Source organism: Sorex fumeus, unplaced genomic scaffold (assembly GCF_029834395.1).
Source record: "Sorex fumeus unplaced genomic scaffold, SorFum_2.1 ptg000039l, whole genome shotgun sequence".
Classification (NCBI taxonomy): Eukaryota; Metazoa; Chordata; class Mammalia; order Eulipotyphla; family Soricidae; genus Sorex; species Sorex fumeus.
This window is the reverse complement of record NW_026606096.1, coordinates 11,089,306-11,095,305: the sequence shown is the minus strand read 5'-3', so window position 1 is coordinate 11,095,305 and position 6,000 is coordinate 11,089,306.

Here is a 6,000-nt window from a genome sequence, read left to right as displayed (position 1 = left end):
CCACCTACAAATCGTATCGCTCCAGGCAGATTATTTCGAGAAAATTAATGTTAATTTAGGTAAAACCCTCAGTATCGCCCTCATTACCATTATAAAATGGAAACAAAGTGAAGATGCCTATCTTCAGTCTCCAGGAGGCAAGGCGTGAACACAATGCTGAGCAAAACAAAAAAACAAACCAGGTGGAAGTCTGAACTCATCGATCACATCCTCTGAGTCAGATGTCACAGGTAGAACAAAGAAAGAGTTCTCTTCACGTCTCAGAAGTTCAACTGGATGAAATGAGATGTTTGTCAGAGTGCTGCCTACACCTCACATACTCTGTAGAATGTCTTATTGGTAGTGATTAGATTGAGTGTTGGGTCCGTCTTTTCATACACAGTTTTAAGTACGTTTGTCTGGTTTGGGTCCTAATTCTATTTATTTATTTGTTTATTTTTTAAACGATTTTATTTTTTGCTTTTTGGGTCACACCTGATGATGCTCAGGGGTTACTCCTGGCTTTGCACTCAGAAATCACTCCTGGCGGTGCTCGGGAGACTATATGGGATGCTGGGAATTGAACCCGAGTCTGCCGTGTGCAAGGCAAATGCCCTATCTGCTGTGCTATTGCTCCAGCCCCTGGGTCCTAATTCTAAAACAGGAGAGGTACACATGGTGATAGAAGGGTGAAAACACAGCGTGGCAGCAGAGATGGGAGAATGTCCTACAGATGGGCATCTCATCTAATGCCAATCCCATTTTCATAGATCCTATGAAACAGTAAAGGAAAACCAGCAAAACTTCAAATGACAGCTTGATCCACCCTGGAGAAGCCCGAGCTCTCTCTTGAACATGTATTCATCCCTTTCTCTTCATGTCTTTCAGAATTGACTTCTTCAATCAAATTATCTTGCTTCACTGTTTAGCCTCCTCCTGAAATTCTTTTCCGTGAGGGTAAGGAGACAGACCCAGAAAGCTTCTGTACTGAGGCGAGGACTTACTTTCCTGTGGAAAGCAAGTCCTGGTTCCAGCCGGAGTTCCTGGCTCCCGGAGAAAACAGGTGATGGGGGTCGTCTCCCGCACCTTGCAGGACCAGTGGACTCCAGGCACAGCTTAATGGCTGTCTCCTGGGGCTTCCAGGACACAAGCAGCCGTGCTTGTAGGTGAGGTCCTGACCAGTCCTGACCCATGCCAGGCATCTCCTGAGCACTGGCGGTGGAGGTGGGTCGAGCAGAGATGGAAATGCTCTTTTCCCGAGTCTGCCTCCTGTGCTCCCCTTCACAGAGCCACCATCATCTTCATTCCCATGTCCACAGTGAGAGGACGGCATCTGAGTGCCAGAAACACCCTCGGCCAGAGACTGAATCAGTCACCTCCTGGCTTCCAACACCCAGAAATGGTCAAAAAAAAAAAGTAATCACACACACACACACACACACACACACACACACACACACACACACACACACAGAATCCCACCCCCCACCCCCCAAAAAATATTCAAATTATGGTGTAGTCTTCTGCTGTCTCAGCTGGGCAATTCAGAAAATAAGAATTATACACTTCAGTCCCTCAAAGGGAAATATATTACAGTATACTTTGTAGTATGATTCACAGCTCTACATCCCTTCAAAGACCCATCTCCTATTTTGTCAGTTGCTCCCTTTCTTTTTTTAAGGGGGGGGGGTCAGAATGACAATTGCGAGTCACACAGAACTGGTTGCTGTGCTTGAACACATGTGGTTGAAGTGCTCACGCCCTTTGGGTGTGGTGCTCGCCATGTTGCTCAGTTTCGGTGTTCTCTTGGGGTAGCGCATTAGTGGCAGTGCTCACACACTTAGTCACGCACACTTTCCCCTTGTGGCACTGAGCATCACAAACAGCAGTACAACAGGAGCACACTCAGTACGCGGGACAAGGCGGGTGTTCTCACACTACGCTCCCTGTGGCCCATACTTGGTCATCTTTCTTATACAGTCAGCCTGATAGGGCTTGAGGTCTTTGGAATAGTAATTATTTCACGATCACGATCATCCTGTTGTTCGTCGATTGCCTCGAGCAGGCACCAGTAACGTCTCCTTCGTCCTAGCCCTGAGGTTCTAAAAAGTGCCACATTTGAGGCTCTTTCAGGGTCAGGAGAATGAGACCCATCATTGTTACTGGTATTTGGCATACTGGGTATGCCACGGGGAGTTTGCCAGACTCTGTCGTAATTATTTACTGTTAGATATATACAACTTATGATGTATAGGTCTACGTTAGTAGCTAATGGGGCACCTGGAAATCTGGAGTGAATAATGTTTTTTCCCATTATAACCGTGAGGTGGTATCTTGGAAAACATAATGAGCAGAACACAAATACATTATAGCTCTAAGTCACTCCACTAGAGTGAAAAATGATACAAGGGCCAGTAGAATGAAACATGCTAAAGCACTGAGAGAAACTAGACCATTTCATTTGATTTTACAGCGGGTAGGGCGTTTGCCTTGCACGCGGCTGACCCGGGTTCGATTCCTCCATCCCTCTCAGAGAGCCTGGCAAGCTACTGAGAGTATCCCACCCGCACAGTAGAGCAAGCTCCCCGTGACATATCCAATATGCCAAAAGCAGTAACAAGAAGTCTCACAATGGAGACGTTACTGGTGTCCGCTCGAGCAAATCGATGAACAGGACAGTGCTACAGTGCTACAGTATATTTCTGGGAGTGGGGGAGAAGCTACAGGACTAGAGACAAAGACCTCTTTGATAGAGAGCACTAAACTCCCCACCCCTTCAATATTAGCCATTCGTAGTTAAAGCAGAAACAAAAATTTAATAGTCAACATTCTGTGCTCAGTGGTAGAGCAGTTTCTCACATGAGATCCTGGGTTTGCTACCAAAATAAAACAAAAACATATGGACAAGAAGTATTTGGTATCATTTGATTATGTGAATGAATCTGCTACATGGATGGATCTGGAGAGTATGATACTGAGTGAAGTCAAGGGGAAGGAGAACCAAACAGAGCAATCTCTCACTTGCGGGATATAATGAAAAATAACAGTGAAACAATCAGCGTCCAAAGGCAACAGAAATGAGGAACCTGAGATCTGGTCCTCAGTGGGAAGCATGCCACCTGGGGGTGGAGGAAGGGGACAGGGAACACTGCACCAATGGCAGTGGGGAGGAAGAGAAGAGGCTGAAAGGTCAGCAGGGACCTCTACTAGCAACAGTAGAGCCAACTAGTGTCAAACCATATATACGTTACCTATAAAGCCTCTTAGAGAGGCAGGATGATGGACAGGAGGTAAATGTAGGCAGTGAACACTGGTGGAGGAAGTGGACACTGGCGAAGGGATCGGTGTTGAAACATTCTATTTCTGAAACCGAGTGATGAATAACTTTGTACTTTACAATGAATTAAAACATGAATATGGGATTAAGGGGATTTTTTTTTCTTAACATGATAAAGAGTACCTCATTTTCAAAGGTATTTACATGAAGTCATGAACAAAACAAATGTATCTGCTTTTTATTTCGGAATAAATTACTGTGGAATTTTCTGCAGTTACCTATTCAAAATAAAATAGGACATACAGGGGCTGGAACGATACCACAGTGGGTAGGGCATTTGCCTTGCACGCAGCAGACCCGGGTTCGATTCCCAGCATCCCATAAAGTCCCCTGGCACCACCTGGAGTAATTCCTGAGTGCATGAACCAGGAGTAGCCCCTGAGCATCGCCGGGTGTGACACAAAAAGGAAAGAAAAAAAAGGACATACAAAATTATTCATAATTATCTTAAATCGTATGAGAAATGCCCTAGTTAGCAGCTGAATTTCAAATACAGTGAAATCTGCTCACATGACAGCATTTAAAAAGTAGAAAATTATTCATAATAAAGCATTAAATATAGCAAGTGAACATGAAAATCTCTAATCTTAGGGTGAGGGACCTAATCATAAATAAAGCTAATAGTAACAAAAACTAGAGGCTGGGGAAAGTACAGAGGCGAAGGAGCTCACTGTGCTGTGGCCAAGGCCAGTTCAACCACAGGCATTGCATATGCAACTACCCAGCACCACACACAGCCCGAGCACTGCCTGGATATATTTGTTTTGTTTTTGAAACACACCTGCTCAGAGTTTTTTCTTGGCTCAGTCCTCAGGGATTATTCCTGACGGGATTTGGGGGACCCTATCGGGTGCCAAGGATCGAACCCGGGTTGGCCGTGTGCAAATAAAGTGTTCTACCCACTGTACGGTGTTTGGGCCAGCACTGCTGGGTATGGCCCCAACATCTCCATAACCACCCCACCCCTAGAAACACATAAAAAATAACCCCCCCAAATCAGCCTGGGAACATTTACAATTATAACTTCTTTATTAAACTGTTCAAAACAGACTCAAATCACCAATATCGAGAATTAATGGAGACCTTGCATACTAACAGTATTAAAACTACCCTTATTATGGTTTGTTAAAATAGCCTTGACACACACACACACGCACACACACATACACACATTTGGCTTTTGGGCCACACCTACACACCTAGCTGTTCTCAGGGTTTACTCCTAGTGGCGCTGGGAATAGAACTCTGATCAGCTGCATGTACAAGTTTTACTGTACTCTCTCTTCAGTCTTAAAATGAGTAATTTTCTTTAAAAACACACTACGAGGGCCCAAGAGAGTACAGGGTGGTACCTGCCTTGCATGTAGCCAACCCCAGTCTGATCCCCTGCGCTTCTGGGAGATTCAATCCCCTCATCCCTTTTCATCATCCCCCCTCCAACTCAACAACCCTCTTATGCTGTAGTTTTATTAAAAATTTTGAGTTCAGATCTTTAAAATATCCCAATAAAAAGGCCTAAATGGCTGAAAAATGCTATCCAACATTTAAGAAAAAAATATTAATTTTGCCCTCATTCTTTAATATTATACGAAAGAAAATTCATTTCTGAGATCAATATTATATGACCAGGGACACGAGAAACTATGGATCAATATCCCTCATTAATCCTGATGCAAAAATGTTTAACATACCAGCAGAATCCAACAACATTCTAGCAGCTCAAGGCTGCTTCCTCAAATGAGTATTAAGGCAACCCACCATTTGAAAACTACGTAATAGGCAACCATTTGACAATGTTCATGCAACAATTGCAAAATCTCAAAAACTAGAAATAAAGGGAATGACCACAGTATAAAGGTCACCTAGAAAAGTACAATTAAAATGATGACAAAAGATCAAATGAGTGGTTAGGGCACTTACCTTGCACATGGCCCATCGCAGTACCCCATTGGTCCCCCAAACCCACCAAAAGTGATCCCTGAGCAGTTAGTGCTATGTCCTGAGTACAGTTGGGGTGCCAACCCTTCCCCCCCAAAAAAAAATCCCAAATGATTTTCCCTTAGTATTGGTAACAAGGCAATAATGCAACTCTTCTAACCACTTTCACCATCGCTCTGAAAAGATCTTATCAGTGCAACATAAAAGAAAAAGGCACTGAAAAGAAAAGCCAAAAACACCATAAAGAAATAAATATCTATTATAAACTGCAGACAACCCGATAAAGTAGAAAACTCAAAGACCTACATGAGTGAATTTCGCAAAGATAAAAGATCAACTGATAAAAATCAGTCCTTAGATTAGCAACATCTGGAAATTGAAGGTGTGGGTTTTTTTTGGGGGGGCGGGGTTTGGTTTTGGGTCACACCCACTATGCTTAGGGTTTACTCCTGACAGGCTCAGGAGACCATATGGGATGCCAGGATGGTGCCTGGGCCAACCACATGCAAGAAAAACACCCTATCTGTTTTATGAGAATTTTGGCGATTTAAATGTTTAAAGTACTATTACAACAGCTCACACACACACACACACACACACACACACACACACACAATCACTGTATGTGCATGTTTTGTATCAAATATCAAAAACTCTGATAAAGATAAAAAACAAATGATGCAATATGCTGCATCCATGGACTGGATGGCAAGTACTAAGATGTCATGCTGAGTAGGTCTACAGAA